Source organism: Oryctolagus cuniculus, chromosome 6 (assembly GCF_051225735.1).
Source record: "Oryctolagus cuniculus isolate XC-2025 breed Fujian yellow rabbit chromosome 6, ASM5122573v1, whole genome shotgun sequence".
Taxonomy (NCBI): domain Eukaryota; kingdom Metazoa; phylum Chordata; class Mammalia; order Lagomorpha; family Leporidae; genus Oryctolagus; species Oryctolagus cuniculus.
In genome coordinates this window covers 145667104-145684809 of record NC_142872.1, presented here as the reverse complement: position 1 = coordinate 145684809, position 17706 = coordinate 145667104, and the positions used below count along the sequence as shown (strand labels likewise).

Genomic DNA, 17706 nt, shown 5'->3' with positions numbered 1-17706 from the left:
AAATACAAATTATCCCAGTAGATTTCTGGGTCTATTTCATTCATCAAATAGTTTTAAATAGGAAAGGTTTCAAGAGTCCAAGCAGTGGCCGGTGCCGCGGCTCACTAGGCTAATCCTCTGCCTTGAGGCGCCAGCACACCGGGTTCTAGTCCCGGTCTGGGTGCTGGATTCTGTGCCGGTTGCCCCTCTTCCAGGCCAGCTCTCTGCTGTGGCCAGGGAGTGCAGTGGAGGATGGCCCAAGTGCTTGGGCCCTGCACCCCATGGGAGACCAGGAGAAGCACCTGGCTCCTGCCATTGGATCAGCGCGGTGCGCCGGCCGCAGCGCGCCGGCCGCGGCAGCCATTGGAGGGTGAACCAACGGCAAAGGATAGAGGAACCCAGACAATACCTATCCAGGAGTGGTGAAGAAGGAATTCTAAAAGAATAAGTGCCCTGATTCAGTCCCCTCCTGTCCTTTAACCCACTGCTGTTGTATCTCATCAGCCAAAACTAACTGGAAGGAAAAGGTATTCACACACTGAATACCTCTAAGGCAAGGATTCACTCACTTTTTCTCTTTGTAAACTCAGATCTATTTTGAAGGACATGACATAAAAAGGCAATTTCAACATGCTGGTAAAATGACCTTATTTTTAAGATGAACCCTTTGGAAAGGTAATTTTTATTTTAAGTATATATTAATGATTGTAACTACAACTAGAACATCGATGATAGATTGTTAGAACAATATAATATTAGTGCTCAATTTGTATTTCTTTCAAGGTGGTTTGTGTGATGAAATTACAAATACTGCAAGAGGGAAGATTATAATGTTTCCCTGTGTATTAAGCCTTTAAAGTCATTAAAAACTTGCACATGTATTTAATTTCATCCTTCACAAAATTTTTTTTGAAAGGCAGAGAAACAGACTCAGACCTTTCATCCATGGCTTTACTATCCCAAATACCCATGACTGGCAGGGCTGGGACAGGCTGAAACCAGGAGCCCACAATTCAATCTGGGTCTCCCACCTGGATGAGTAACAGGGACCCAATCACTTGAGCGATCCCCTGCTGCCTCCCAGAGCGTGCATTAGTAGAAAGCTGGAATTGGGAATGGGGCTGGGACTCAAACCCAAGCACTCCCATATGGAATGTAGGTATCTCAAAGCCTCTAAGAGAAGCTTCATCAGCTTCTTACCAATCATAAGACAAGGATTTGGACAGGCGGAGTTACCAAGGACAAGTTGGGTGGTGTCATTGTTGGGATGTAAAAAGACATTGCTTAACTTGGAATCCTGGCTGCTTCTCACCTAAGTGAGATGCAGCAGGCAACTTCTTTTCTCTGAAGCACAAAGACTCATTTATAACAACAGATAAATATAGTCCTCACCTCACAGGAAGCATATGTTAAAGCACCTAGGTAGGGCCAAAGTAATGGCCCTGTTGTCAGGGTCCCCCTAGTAGCAAGGCACAGCAAGACTCTTTATCATCTCTTCTGTTTCTAAATAAAAGGGTTTCTCTACAACACCATAATTGTCTCACAAACACCCTCTATTGCATTTCTCTAGCCCTATAGCATTTTCAAGTGATTACACATATGGAACGTTTGCTCTCAGCCCAATTTGGACCTTATTCCTTACTCCATAATTATGCGGGGTGACTGGGTCAGGCACAATTGTCCCCAGCTTTTAGGCAAAAAGCTAGAGGTCAGATAAACTGAAGGGTTTGTTCAAGATGACTCCAACTCAGCACTTTTATCACTGTGTAATATGTTTTTCATCACTTTATTTTTACAAGACTTTTATTTTTTGAGTAGTAAATTACCCTAAATGGAGAATGACCCATATTTTTTTCTTGAATGCCTTTGTGTGACTTTTCCTGCCTCTTTACTGGTATTGGGACACTGGATGTTTAATTTGTTTGAAGGCAGATGCCTGTATAGGAGTTTGTGGAGTAAACAAAACCTTTGAGAACCAAAGAAACAATCATGTTTCCTAGTCAGATTTTGAATTTTTCAAAAGATATATCCTTACGTATATATTTGGGACATTTTCCCTCAATGTATTGATAATGTGTCCGGTACAAATGGCCTGAAACCTGTAAAGATTATGGAAAATGAATTTGAGTCATGGATACCAACTTCAGAGTGGGAAATTCAAATGCGGGAAATTTCACTATGTGTGATACAATCAAGGATGAACATCACCCCATTCTGTAGAGTTCATGTCAACTAGCTGGCTAATGTCAGTAAGGTCTAGATCTATAAAAAAACTTTAGTGGTCATGGCTAAAAACATAATGCAGGAATCTAGGAATGCAAGGACTAATGGATTTAGGATTTTTATGGTTAGAGAGATGACCTCCATCGCACCACTTTCCAGAAGAGAAGGCAAAGTGCTAACTTCCTAAAGCTTTGTGGCAAATTCAGAGTAAATCTTGACTTTTCTGCTTAATCCTTAAAGTAGGCATGCAAGCCAGAATGTTGTCAGGTGGTTGCAACTCAACAGATTAGTTGATATTATCATTATTTCTATTGTGCAATTTGGGGAAACTCCCATGGCCTCTCTGGACTCTAATTTTCTTACTGGCAAAATTAGGATAATGCTAGTGCCCAATTCACAGGGTTATTGTGGGGATTAATGAAGCAGCGTAGATGTCAATTGAGCACAGTGTTTGGCTGATAGAAATCATTCAACAGAGGTTTCCCAATGGAGAATATTAATATAGTTATTGTTGACAAGGGCATTAAGTCAATGTCCATATCCAAACAGGTCAGGTTGCATTCCTATTTTAGTGCAAAAAATTTCATTTACTTTTTTGATATATATTATGATAAAATTTACTCCTATGGAATTGTTTCAGTTTTTGTTACAGACCTGCAAATGATCAGGTTGGATCTTAAATTCTTGAGAGGAGCTTGAGAGGAACTCTCCAGAAGCTAAGCTCAGCTACCCTTGCTAGTTAAGTAATATTAGAATATTTACATAACCCTGCTGAGCCTCAGTTTACTTATTTAAAGAAAGGGAAAATAATACCTTCCTCATAGGAAGATTTTATGCAATCACATACAAGTATGCAGATCACCTGGTACACTGCTTAGCAGGAGGTGGCTGACACATGCTAATGTCCATTCTCCCATCTACTCATCCCAAACTGCTGTGAGTATTCACTGTTATCAACTCAAAGCTACCTACTGTTAGGCAAGAGAAGCCACTTTACCCAGAAGAGCACACAATGCTGTTACTAATGACTGATTGATTTAGGATTACAAAAGACTGACCCTGGTTTTAATACAATATCACTTTGAAGCACAATTTATGTACCCCAGGTTCCTGCTGGCTCAGGTCAAGACTAGACCTTAGGGCTTGCCCTGTGGCATAGAAGGTTAAGCCTCTGCCTGCAGTGCTGGCATCCCATGTGGGCACCTGTTTGAGTCCCAGCTGCTCCAGGCAGCCTAATTCAGCTCCCTGCTAGTGTATCTGGGAAAGCAGCAGAAGATGGCCTAAGTACTTGAGCCCCTGCATCCACATGGGAGACCTGGAGGAAGCTCCTGGCTTCTACTTGACATAGCCCTGGCCCTTGCGGCCTTTTGGGGGAGTGAACCAGCTGATGGAAAATTTTCTCGTTCTCTCTCTTTCTATCTCTGCTTTTCAAGTAGATAAATGTAAATCTTTTTTTTTTTTTTTTTTAAAGAGGATTGGACCTTACTGGACATTCTTATTTGTCTCTTTTCTACATTTCTTGCTCCCCTATGGATTCTTTCTGAAGAGTGCTTCTTCAATAAATTACATTTATTTGGCCACCCCAATTCTTGCTTCCAGGGAACCAGACCTAAGATACTCATCAAAGTGCCTTAGACAAAATAATTTTCCTCAAAGTCTTGTGAGAACCATTCTTATAGAAACTGGTTAAATGCCTTTTTTTTTTTAAATATTGAATCAACCCAAGCCTGTTTCATTCTGACATGGACACAGGGAAATTTCTTGATACTAGGAATCTTTCACCCAAAGATAGCAGTCTCATATTTGTCTAAATGACTGGCCTGTGCCCATCTGTGAATGCCTCCTTGCCTCTACCCTGCTATTGTTTGTTAGGAAAATGGAGATTATTTAGAGCCCAGAAAGTATGTATGAGATTTCTTAACGTGGAATAACCTGATATTTTTTTAAAACTGGGAGGTTTCTAGGAGCAAACATTTTTAGACTAAAGCTGACTGATGTATTTGTACAGATTTTTCTTTATTTTTTTCTCTGGTTTCTCATAAAGCATGTTCTGGAGGCTGTCTAACTTGGAGGGAAAAAGACTTCTGTGAGAAAACACTGGGCTCAAAAATGGTTCCATGTGGTTCAAAATATGTTTTAGACATTTTGTAGGAAAAAGTATGGACTTGATCATAATAGTGTGATTTGGAAAAATATTTCTGTCAGCAGAAATCTTTAGGGAGTAGCTGGGAGTTGTGAAGCATAAACTTAAATGATTACCTGCAAAGATTATTCCTTAGGTAGCTTCAAAGAATGAAATAGGCTGACCAAAAGAAAGGAGGTGGAGGCCGGCGCCGTGGATCAATAGGCTAATCCTCTGCCTGTGGTGCCAGCACCCAGGGTTCTAGTCCCAGTCGAGGTGCCAGGGATTCTGTCCCAGTCGCTCTTCTTCTAGTCCAGCTCTCTGCTGTGGCCTGGGAGTGCAGTGGGGGATGGCCCAAGTCCTTGGGCCCTGCACCCGCATGGGAGACAAGGAGAAGCACCTGGCTCCTGACTTCAGATCAGCGTGGTGTGCCGACTGCAGTGGCCACTGGGGGGGTGAACCAACAGAAAAGGAAGACCTTTCTCTCTCTGTCTCTCTCTCTCACTGTCCACTCTGCCTGTCCAAAAAAAAAAAAAAAAAAAAAAAAAAGAAAGGAGGTGGTTGTTAGAAAATGGCACTGGGTGTGAGAGGTGTATGGAAGATTTGGAACAATTGCTATGGATATTTAATGAGGATTCATTTAGGAATGGATGTAATGACTCTCTACATGCAGCTAAGTGTCTTGTAGAGATCTGGGGGTCAGAATTTTAGTGGGATAAAATTCATTTGGTAATATATGCAATGATAGTGTCTTTTTTTTTTTTTTTAAAGATTGTATTTATTTAAGATGTAGAGTTAAAGAGAGAGGGAGGGAGGGAGAGACGGAGAGAAAGGTCTTCCATCCGCTGGTTCACTCCCTAAACGGCTAGAGCTGGACTGATCCGAAGCCAGGAGCCAGGATCCAGAAGCTTCCTCTGGGGCTCCCATGTGGATGCAGGGGCCTAGCACCTGGGCCATCCTCCACTGCTTTCCCAGGCCATAGCAGAGAGCTGTGGGGGTTTGGGGCTGTTGACCCTCCCCACTAGAAGATGCTGCCTGTTGTGCTGCTTTGGGCTTTCACATTGTCCAAATGTGTAGTCATATTGGTGGTTCAGGGTCTGAAAAGGATGTGGAATGGCGGCCTCACATACATCTAATCTAGGGCTTCCTCAAAGCGCAGCCCACAGCAATAGTTTTGAGTACATGGCAAACTCTGCAGGAAACCCCTTACATAAAGCTTCAGCAGGAGTGGACATCTTTTCACTAATATTGTCATATTTTTGTTTCTTTGTTGCAGCCTTTAGTCCTTGCCATGGCAGGCTGGTTCTATGAAAATACATCAAAAAACAGCCTAAGGACTCCATGCCATCTCGGCGACTCTGCTCAACACCGAGATGTGCATTGATGCATGCCAGGGAGGTTTTTGTCTTCTTTGTATGGTATGTGTTGCCTTGTCCTGTTGTCTCCGTACTTTCTGGCCAAAACCAAAACCAGTAAGGAATAACTTACTTCAGTGACTCCCAATACCCATTAGGAAGTTATCCGGCTAAATGTGTCTGTGTATAAAATTCTTTGTGTGCACATACTCAATTTTACTGATCATAAGTACATAAGCCAAAATAAGTACAGTTTTCACTGTGAACCTTTTTGAACAGAAACTGAAGAGGTCTTCGGGGCTGGGTCCCAGAAGATCCATGACTAGTACATTATAGTCTTTTTCCTGACCATACCACCTTGTGTGCCGGGTGCCAAACTCACCCTGAAGAATCTTAGAGTTTGCTCTCGTACAGCCAACTGGCCTTCTGTGATTCTAGCTTCATCGCCACGTCCTCGCTGTTGGTGATGTTACTCGCTAGATAAATGTCCCCGAAGGAGCCAGACCTGATCTCCCCTACCTGTTTGTATTTCCCTCTGGCAATGAATTTGGCCTTGGAGCCGTGGCTGCTCGCCATCCTGAGAGACGAAGATGAAGGCAAAGCCCGGACACCTCAGAGGGGAGGACGGAGGCCCCTGAGGCTCGTCCACGGGGCAAGGCTGCGGAGGAGGGCAGCGGGAAGTGGACAAGCGAGGCTCTCCCGGCGTCCCAGCACCCAGAACTGGCCGCCGGGCACCTATCGCCGCCGCTCAGCCAGACCGCGGGTTGTGAGGCAGTTCTCGCGGTTTCTAGGCCGGGCCGCTGCCTGGCTTTTGTGTGACGTCGCGGGCTGGCAAAGGGGCGCGGTGAGTTCGGCCTGCGATGCCGCTGCCACCAGGGCCGCCGGCTTGGGCTGAGGAGGGACCCCTGTCACTCCGCCCGCGCCACCATCTTTACTCCGGCTTCAGCCATCACAGTGTCTTCTGTGCGCTCGGTATAAGGAGATGAAAAAAGACCTTCTCAGGAAGTTTCCACACTCAAAGTCTCCCAGAAGCTGTAGGAATGGACCCTGACTATTTAACGTAAGGAAAAGTCCTTGTCTTTGTGCTGCTCTAACAAAATATCTTAGCTTGGGTAATGGATAAAGTGCAGACATCTGTGACGTTACAGTTCTGGAGGCTGGGAAGACCAAGATCAAGGTGTTGACAGATTTGGTGTCTGGTGAGGGTTGCTCTTTGCTTCCAAGATGGTGTTTGCCGTGGCATCCTCACATGGTGGGAGAGATGGAAATGTAAAAATGTAGGCAAACACTGTTCTCACATGGTGGAAGAGCAGAGAATGAACCCACTCCCTCAAGCCTTTTTTACAAGGGTTCTTCCACTTATTCTTACCCATCCATGATGTTTCTGCCCTCAGGAGTTAACACTATCACTTTGGCCATTCTCAACATACGTTTTGGAGGCATATTGACAGGATAATAATCCTCAGTGTTTACCCATGTTGTCACATAGATGGTAGGACTTCCTTCTTTTTATAGCTGAGTAAGTTTTCATTGTATATGTATACTACATTCTTTTATTCATTAATTTACCAGTAGATAGCTAGATTTTCCCACTTATATGACGTATGTAAAATAGTCAAAACTCACAGAACAGAAACTAGAATGGTGGTTATCAGGGGCTGAGGAGCTGGACAATGTGGAGCTGCTGATCCATGATATAAAATCTTAGATATGCAAAATAAGTTCTACAGACCTACTACTCTGTATACTTAAAAATTCATTAAGAAAGTATATCTCATATCATGTGTTCCTACCACAATTTAGAAAATAATGGTATCTTGGGGGAATCTTGGCCTTGGATTTAACAAGAAGGAAAAGTGGAAAATTGAAGCACTCGGCATTCTAGGGTTCTAGGGAGAAGAATGAGTTGGGAGATCAATGTACTCCAGAACAGGTTAAAATACGAGAAAAATAAGCAGCAGCTGAAGGCCTATAGGTGTCCCCAAGCAGAGAACAGGAAGTGGAGCCAAGATTGAAAACTACATACTGAAACAGTAATTTCATAGTTTGCTATCCTGAATATGGATAAAGTTTAGGAAGCTCTCATTTTTGGCATATATAAGTTTTCTCAAACTTTCTTTTCCCCTAACCTATATACACAGAATTTCATTTGCACTCACCAACTTCACCTCCTCCCCTTCCCAAGTGAGAATTAGTCTAATCTAGGCAATCTGGTTCCTAAGTTTTGTTTGGTTATGTTTTAAAGTATAGTCAGGAAATTAATAGAGGAAGAGACAGGACTGACAATGGGCAGGAAATGGAAAAGAGTCATTCTTCTTGTCCTTTGTCATAAAGGATTTGAGTAATAGATAAAGCAGAGAGTGGAAACAAAGTGAAAATATGAATAAAGCTAAGGCCAACTGAGATACTCAAGAGCTGAAAGAGGCACATATGAAGGAGAAAGAAAGACCTGACGTGGGGGGGGGGAGAGAAGGAACACATTTCTGGAACAGCTGTAGGATAATAGAATGGAACAGATGAATAAAAGGGATATTTAAAAGTTTTGCATTATTGAATAACTCTTCTAAGAGATAAAATAAAGCACTGAATTATTCTAGTAATAATTTTTATAACTGAACTGTTTCTTGCATTGCCATATTTATTGAGACTGAGCCACAGTCGAGATTTATTCAGGATACCAAAGTTCTATTAATGAAAAGACATTATATTGATCTATTGAGGATCAAATAATTATAATCATCCTCCCAGTGTACATATGCAAACTGAGGAGTGCAGTACTTAATTAATCTGTGCCATGTCACAATATTAGTAAGTTGAACACAAGTGTTGAAATCAATTTGGTTAGACTACAGAAGTTTTCAGTTTCCTATTGCCTAAAAATGGAATGTTCCAAGTGAGAAATTAAATCAAGGAATAGTTCAATATGAATTGTCTTCAGAAAGCTCATGGAAAATGTATATTATGAAAAAACTGCATAGATTTTAAACATGTTTGCACCAAAATAAACTTTAACATTTTATTTCATTGTTCCATGAAACTCTTTTCTGTCATGAAGTGACAAAGCTAGGAGACAACTAACTCTTTTCCTGTCATTAAGTGACAAAGCTAGGAGACAGCTAAGCCCTGAACATGGCATACATTTGAACTTCCCAAAGTGTGAGTTAAGTAAAGCTCTCTGCTTCGTAAAGTTAGCCTGCCTCAAATACTTCCTTACAGAAATGCCCTGCTTTTTCCCCCTCACCTCCTCACCTGCCCCATCTTATTCAAAGAATGGAAAACCGATCTGCTGCTATTCTGCCACTGTCTAAGACTCTTATAGTTAGTTGACCAATATATGCCATCTTCCCAGATCACTCTCTTTCTTTGAGGCATTTCTATGACCCCAATGTTTTATCTCATTTTAATTAAGAAATAAAAATGTATTTGAGAAAGTGATGATGATGTGAAGAGAGACGGGTAAGTCCCCTGAATCTGGCCAATGACTTCCTTCTTTTCTAGCTCAGATGCCAAGATATCACTACCTGTGTGTTTGCAGGCTTGACATTTACTCCATTGTCTAATTTCTGCGATTGGCCTGCTATTCCATGGTAGTCAACTGTATGAATTTCAAATTATTTTGCACTAAAATAAACTTATCTTTCCATTCAACTTTCCAAAACATTTTTGAGATACACTTGTACTTATATATGTGAAAAAAACTTTATTAACTAAAAACCATTCTACAAACTTTAGTTTTACTGATAATGAAAAAAATTTTGTGTTCACATAGCATTGTAATTATATTCCTTATTTCACAATTTTCATATATATTCAAATACAGAATATTCTCCCAAACTCATGTATAATAATTCACTTATGATGTAAAGTTAAATAAATTGACTTGGGTCACTCAGAAAATGTTAGCATCAGGATATGAGCATGGTTCTCACTGATGTAAAAGCTTATACCATTATGACAGTATTGCATTGAAATGGAAATAGCTTTGCTTTAGTTATCTAAAATGTCTATTTCTGAAGCATAAGAAAAATAAAGAATGAAAAGGAACTCTGTGAAGATATGGAATGAATTTAAAACTGTGAATTTCCTTTGCTAGGAAAAAAGAAGTGTGTGTGTGTGTGTGTTGGGTGTGGGAAAGAATGAAAAGTATAAAAATAGTTTTTATCTGGGCCAGCTGACTAAGGGAAGATGGATGGGAGTTGTACTTATTTGGGAATTGAATCTTCAGCACAGTTGTAGCTCAGGTTTGGGGAGCCTCCTCCCTTTAGACATACAGGGGAGATGCTGGCTTGTTAACACCAGGACTCATCCAGAGAGCCAAGTGCTCACCTGGCATGTATGATTGGTGAGGTGGAATACCTTTGAAATAACATTTGTTCCTCGTTCCATTGTTATTCTTAGGAGATTTTTTTTCTCCCAGAAAACCACAGTCTTGAGTATCACTCTTCCATAATACTGCTAACTTGGGGATGGAATAAGGCAGTCTGCTGTCACAAATTCAATATGAACTGGTTATAAAAGTCTTCAGCTCTTTGAGGAAACTGATCTTTAAGCTTGGTCTTTTCTCCAAGGAGAAAAAAAATGCTGTATCCTCAGCATGGGGAAAGTTAGATGTATTTTCCTTCTTCAAATTGTGTTTAGAAATTTGGGCCAACTCTTCATTCACCAAAAACCCAATGTTACCAGAGTAGGATTCCCAGAGCCGCAGTAGCAGGAATGCAATAGCTTGCCACCTTGCTTCTCTGCAGTCCTCTCAGATGTCTCTATTTGAGCTCCACTGTCTTTCCCACTTGCCAGCGTGTACATGGAACCCCAGGCCCAGTCATCTTGGTTACTTTCATGAAGTCGTGGTTGCAGTGATTAACAGCTTTTGTTTAGTTAGCAGCCATTGAATGCAGAGGGCTCTGTTGGGCTTACCATGGTGAGGAAGAGAAAATACAGCAGTTATTAAGCTGCACTAAAGATAGTAAAATAAACAAAATGCCATTCCTGTTCTTAGGGAGCACATAGTCTTTTGGGAGTTTACACAAATCAAATGCCTTCTTGGGGACCAGGCAGGTAAGGCCCAGTGAGGAAAGAAGGTCATGTGAGGACTGTGGAATTTGGGGAAGCAATTTCTCTTTGCAAAGAGGCATGCAGAACTCCACCTCAGGAAATTGTGACTTTTCAGGACGATGAACCATGTGGCCTGATGTTTGATGTAATATTAGACATTCAGAGTTTAAGAAATCTTATTACAGAGAGTCTCCTGATTTTTATTATGGGAAACTAAGAGTATTATTTTAAAGTATTATTTGGGTAAAAAATAAAAGATTCAATGGGTTGGATACAGACTTTGGGAAATTATCTTGTGAGCTGCAAAGTGGGGCAGAAAAGAGGAATGACACAAAGCCTTCTGATGGTTGTTATGTCCGAGGAGGACTGGGTGCAGTGTGAACACAGGGGCCAGGCACCTGTCTCAGGTGGGGAGGACATAGCAGACTTTTTGGAGGAGGTGGTAGTTGAGTGGACCAACTCTGCACAACACTGGCTAGTAAGTGGGAGGTGTAATGAGCCATATGTTCTTAACTGCTGTGGCAAACTCTTGCCCCAGCATTATGACTCCTTGAGTAAAGAGACTGAATGTCCAAGGCTAGGGACTTGTGTAAAGCATGCTGCTTCGCTGGGGTAACTGGAAATGTCTGAGAAGGACTGAAGCATTACACAAAAGGTTGGGAATCTAGAGGGAGGAAGCTCAAGATTTAGATTGGTATGGGATCATAAAGTGCCTTGAACACTTTGCTAAGGAGTTTGCAATTTATTCTGTGGGCAATAGGAAGTCTTTGAGTATGCTGAAGCACAGGATTCAAATAATCAGATTGGAGGTTCAAAAAGACCATGCTGGTGGAAAGATGACAAAAGAAAAAGACACATTTGCCATTTGTTCAGAGACTCAGTGATCTGACTGAGAGAAGAGTTACCCTCAGAGGGATTTGGTGAAAGAAAGTTTGAGGAGAAGGATGAGTCCAGAAATTTACCAGATTCTGGCTTGGTAGACTGCATTGATGGTGAGGTAGAGGTTTTAGGCTGAAGCTCCAATTTGAATTTGAGATGAACAACTCAAAGCTCAGAGATGCAACAGAAACAGTCACTGAACTGGTTTCAAGAACGAGCTGCAGGTAGGAGTTTTAGATTTGGGCTCATTGGCTGTGTTTGTGAAAGGCAGGGGGATGAGCCTGTGTGATCACTCAGAGGATAGGAGATTGAACCTGGTGAACACCTCACGTGAGAAGGGGAAGTGAATGTGGAGGCCTCTGAAAAGGAGCAGCCATAGACATGACAGGCAAACTTATGGGGAGTGGCACTCTGTAAGTCAAGTCAATGGCTGAGTCTCAAACAGGAGGAAGTGGCACCCAGAGCCCATGCTGTTGAAAAGGCAAATATGTAGACACTGATAAATATTTGTCTGTTGGATTTAGCAACAGGCTGGTCATAGTGGATCTTGGCAATGACAACTTTAGGGAGGGTGAGGGAAGAAGCTGGCTCAAACTGAGGAAAGTGAATGAAGGTGAGAAAATGGAAACAGTCAGAACCTAATGTCCTTGGAAAAAGGAGTTTGGGGTGTGGGTGTTTGGCTTAGAAGTTAAGTCTACTTGGGATGTCCACAACTTATCTCAAAGTACATGAGTTTGAGTCCTGGTTCCATTCCTGATTCCAGCTTCCTGCTAATGCTCACCCTGGGAGGCAGCATGTAATAGCCAAAACACTTAAGTCACTGCCTCACATGTGGGAGACGTGGAGGCCAGGCTTTGGGTGTGGCCCAGCATCATCAGCAGTTGTGGGCATTTGGGGAGCAAACCCATAGACAAGAGCTTTGTCTGTCTGTATCTCTTTTTCTACTGTCAAATGAAATAAATTCTTTTTTTTTTTTTAAAAAAAGGACTTTCACTGGGAAGGGAATGAGAGATAAAAGATGACAAGGAAAGAACTGTATGAATGTACTTCAAAAAGTTTTAAAAAAGAAAAGATGCAAAAATGTTTGAAATCCATGCATTTTTTACAATATGCATTTTTATGAAATTTTGAAGACCCTAATATGCATGGATTTTAACATTTTTTGCACCAAAATAAATTTATCTTTCAATTCCATTTTTCAGGATTTTTCTGGAGCCCCTTCATTTGATAAAAGGAGAGATTTTTAGAGATGGAAGAGACTTAAGGGTGCTGGGTGTTGATGGGGATAAGTAGCTAAGCTATTGGTGGTGGCTGAATGACTGATCAGGGCCGGTGCTGTGGTGTAGTAATCTAAGCCTCTGCTTGTGGCACCGGCATCCCATATGGGTGCTGGTTTGTGTCTTGGCTACTCCTCTTCTGATACAGTTCTCTGCTGATGGCCTGAAAGCGTAGAAGATGGCCCGAGTGCTTGGGCCTTTGCACCCATGTGGAAGATCCAGAGGGAGGCTCCTGGATTTTGCTTCAGCCTGACTGGCCATTGTGGTCATTTGGGGAGTGAACCAGCAGATGGAAGACCTTTATCTCTGTCTCACCCTCTCTCTGTCTGTAGATCTGCCTCTCAAGTAAAAAAATACAAAAATCTTAAAAAAATGGTCAAGTGGGTGACCAGGTGGTCCTGTCATATGCTTCATCCATAGTCCCCCTACTTCTTTGATCATCTTATTTATGCTTTTCTCTCAGTCCCTGCTTGTCCTCTGTGCTCCTTATGATGTGTTCCCCAGCATCTTTAGGCAATGTTTCTGATGTGGTTGTGCCAAGGAGTGGCTATGGGGCCAAAGGCACTCATTTCTACACCCAGAAGACTACTCTGTAGGCACTACCAACAAGCAAGTACCATTCAAAGCTGATTTATATACCCCATAATAAAAGTCTACTAGGAATTTTGTGATTTTTTTCCCCCAGATACATAAAGTCAATCGATGCAATGGGAGGAGTAGCCCCCACAGTTTTCCCCCTCAACTAGACTTACTCTCTCAGTGGCTTCTGTGTTTGGCAGTCCCCTGGAGATCTTTGTTTGGGACTAGAGGTGTGGATGATGGCGACACCAGGTTTGCTTGGATTAACTCTTTGAAGGTGCTGCCCAGTCTCATTTCAGGTCAACTTAACAGGCTTTTTGGATAACACAGCCGTCTCTTGCCTCAAGTGCTTCCAAGCGGATGAAGGAAATGGCCTAAACTTCAAAGTGAGCCCTACCATGGTGCCATGAGTTCTGATCATTTATTAGGATATTAATAGTTGTAAATTAATCTAAAAAATACACGAAGGCCAGAACTAGCTGAAGATGTGGGAACAGCCTGCTCTCAGCCCTGTTTCTTGGAAATTTAGAACATTTCCCAGTTTCAGTGCTCAGAAGGTTAGGGTCAGTTTTTGGGTTATGACTATTTTCAAAGTTTTAAACAGACCTAAGCCTGTTCTTGGATATTTTCCATGATCAAGTTAGTGTTTTTATTTATGCCCCATGTATTTTATAAATATTTTTGTCTTCAATTTCCACTGCAGAATCTCTTTTTCTTAAAAAAGCAACTTCATTGAGGTATAAGTGACATATAATAAATGTAACTTTTATAGTGTTCGGTTCCATGAGATTTCACAAATATAAACAACCATGTAAACATCACCCTAGTGATGATATGGGATATTTCCATGACCTCGGAAAGTCTCCCTCTATCCTTTTGAAGTCAGTCCTTCCCTATCCAGAGACACTTGTGGATGAGATTTCTATCGCCGTTGCTTTTACATGGTCTGGAAGTTCATGTAAATAGAATCCCATAGCAGACACTCCTTTGCATCTGGCTTCCTTTGTTTAGCATAATGTTTTCGATAGTCATCTATGTTTTGGCATTTTTCAGTTATTCTTACAGAGCTACAAAGAGTTCTTAAACAGAGCCTATGCCCAGCTTTCCCTGATGTTAACATCTTACATAACCATAATACAATGATCAAAACTGAGAATTTAATTTCATAACATTTTATTTACTATAGACAGTATTCACATTTCCCACTTTTTTTTTTTTTTTTTTTGGACAGGCAGAGTTAGACAGTGAGAGCGAGAGAGAAAGGTCTTCCATCCTTTGGTTCACCCCCACAAATGGCCACTACAGCCGGTGCTGTGCCAATCCGAAGCCAGGAGCCAGGTGCCCCCACCCCAGGTCTCCAATGCGGGTGCAGGGCCCAAGCACCTGGGCCATCCTCTGCCCATCCCCCCCAACCCCCCCCCCCCCCGCCCCGCCACAGCAGAGAGTTGGACTGGAAGAGGAGCAACCAGGACAGAACAGGTGCCCAAACTGGGACTAGAACCCGGAGTGCCAGCGCCGCAGGTGGAGTATTAGCCTAGTGAGCCATGGCGCCAGCCTTCCCACTTTTTCTATAAGTGATATTTTTTTTTTCTGTGCCAGGTTCCAAACCCAGATACAATATTGAATTTACTTGCTGTGTTTCTCCTGTCTCCTCCAATCCAGGACAACATCTCTGTCTTCCTGATTTGGCACTTCTGAAGAGCTCTCATTATACATTTTGACCTTTAATGGTGTCTTGTCATGACAGGCTAAAGGTATAGATCTGGGGGAATACCGTGGAGGTGATGTGGTATGATACTGAGGCTGCATCATGTCAGTAGATCTTATTACTGCTTACCTTAACTCTGGTCATTTGTTGAGGTGGTATCTGTGAGGTTTCTTCACTGTGAAGTTATTGTATTTCTCTTTTCATATTCTATTTTAGGAGCAAGCAATTAAATCTGGCCCATACTTCTTGTGAGGGGAATTAAGCTGTTCCTCTGGAGATGAATATAGTAAAGGATTTTTGGTCAGGGGACAGCTTTGTGGTACAGTGGGTTGACCTGCGGGTGCCCAGGTGCTCTGCTTTCATTATGGCTTCCTGCTGATGCACCTGAGAGGGCAATGAGAGATGGCCCAACTGCTTGGACCCCTGCTCAAATGCGGGAGATCCAAATGGAGTCCCAGGCTCCTGGCTTCCACCTGGCCCAGACCTGGCACGTTGAAGCTGTTTGGGGTATGAACCCAGGAATAGAAGATCTTTCCCTCTCCCCTTCCTGTTCCCCCTCCCTCCTACTCCCTCTTCTTCCCCCACCCCCAATTTGGCCTTCCAATTTATTTGAAAGGCAAAGATGTAGAAAAGGAGAAAGAGAGAGAGAGAGAGAGGAGAGAAGAGAGAAAAGAGAATGAGAGAGAGAGAGAGAGATCGATCTTCCATTCACTGGTTCATTACCCAAATGGCTGCAATAGCCAGGGAGGGGCCAGGCCAAAGCCAGGAACCAGGAGCTTCTTCCAGGTCTCCTACATGGATGCAAGGGCCCAAGCACCTGAGCCATCTTCTGCTGCTTTCCCAGGTGCATTAACAGGGAGCTGGATCAGAAGTGGAGCAGCTGGGACTGGAACCAGCACCCATATGGGATGCTGGCATTGTAGGTGGAGGCTTAACTTTCTATGCCACAGTACCAGTCCAGAAATAAATCTTTAGAAAAAAATGAATTTGGAGATACATCTTAAGCTACTATTGTAATAAATATTTCCAAGGAGATGATGAAGCTAGGCAGATAGGATGGTTCTCTTTATTTTTTCCATTTTTAATACTATTTATCATTTTTCAACTTTTATTTAATAAATGTAAATTTCCAAAGTACAGCTTTTGGATTATAGCAGCTTTCCACCCCCATAACCTCCCTCCCACCCGCAACCATCCCATCTCCCACTCCCTCTCCCATCTTATTCTTCATCAAGATTCATTTTTAATTATCTTTATATACAGAAGATCAGTTTAGTATATACTAAGTAAAGATTTCAACAGACTGCACCTACACAAACACACAAAGTACAGAGTACTGTTCGAGTAGTAGTTTTACTGTTAATTCACATAGTACAGCACATTAAAGACAGAGACCCTACGTGGGGAGTAGGTGCACAGTGACTCCCGTTGTTGATTTAACAATTGACACTCTTATTTATGGTGTCAGTAATCACCGGAGGCTCTTGTCATGAGCTGCCAAGGCTATGGAAGCCTCTTGAGTTCACCAATTCCTATCTTATTTAGACAAGGCCATAGTCAGAGTGGAAGTTCTCTCCTTCCTTCAGAGAAAGGTACCTCCTTCTTTAATGGCCCATTCTTTCTTTTCTTTTTTTTTTTTCTTTTCTTTTCTTTCTTTCTTTTTTTTTTTTTTTTTTTTGACAGGCAGAATGGACAGTGAGAGAGAGAGAGAAAGAGAAAGAGAATGAAAGAGAGAAAGAGAAAGGTTCACCCTCCAATGGCTGCCGCGGCAGGCGCGCTGCAACCGGCACATCACGCTGATCGGAAGCCAGGAGCCAGGTGCTTTTCCTGGTCTCCCATGGGGTGCAGGGCACAAGCACTTGGGCCATTCTCCACTGCACTCCCGAGCCACAGCAGAGAGCTGGCCTGGAAGAGGGGCAACCGGGAAAGAATCCGGCGCCCCGACTGGGACTAGAACCTGGATTGCTGGCGCCGCAAGGTGGAGGATTAGCCTATTGAGCCACGGCGCCGGAATGGCCCATTCTTTCCACTGGGATCTCACTCACAGAGATCTTTCATTTATTACCTTTATTTTTAAACTCTCATCTTTAATAAAAAAGGTTTCAAAAGCTACATATTTTACTCTCTGTGTAGCTTTTCTCCCACAGAAACATTTTTTAAAAAGATTTATTTATTTATTTGAAAGGCAGAGCTAGAGAGAGAGAGAGAGAGAGAGAGGTCTTCCATCCACTGATTCACTCCCCAGATGGCCACAGTGGCCAGAGCTGAGCCTATTTGAAGCCAGGAGCCAGGCATTTCTTTCAGGTCTCCCACTCAGATGCACAAGAACTTGGGCCATCTTCCACTGCCCTCCCATGACACGGCAGAGAGCTGGATTAGAAGAGGAGCAGCCAAGATTCGAACCCAATGGATTGTCGGTACTGCAGGTGGTGGCCTCGCCTGGTATGCCACAGTGTGCCCCCCCCACCCTGAAATCTTTTATTTAAGGAATACAAACTTCATACATTTCATAAATAAAACTTTAGGAATATA

At 42.5% G+C, this 17706-nt stretch overlaps 1 pseudogene; it reads right to left on the bottom strand.

Moving 5' to 3' along the window:
• Window positions 1-527: 527 nt before the first annotated feature.
• On the bottom strand, window positions 528-9637 carry LOC149126323 (casein kinase I pseudogene; annotated as a pseudogene).
• Between the last annotated feature and the right edge of the window lie 8069 nt (window positions 9638-17706).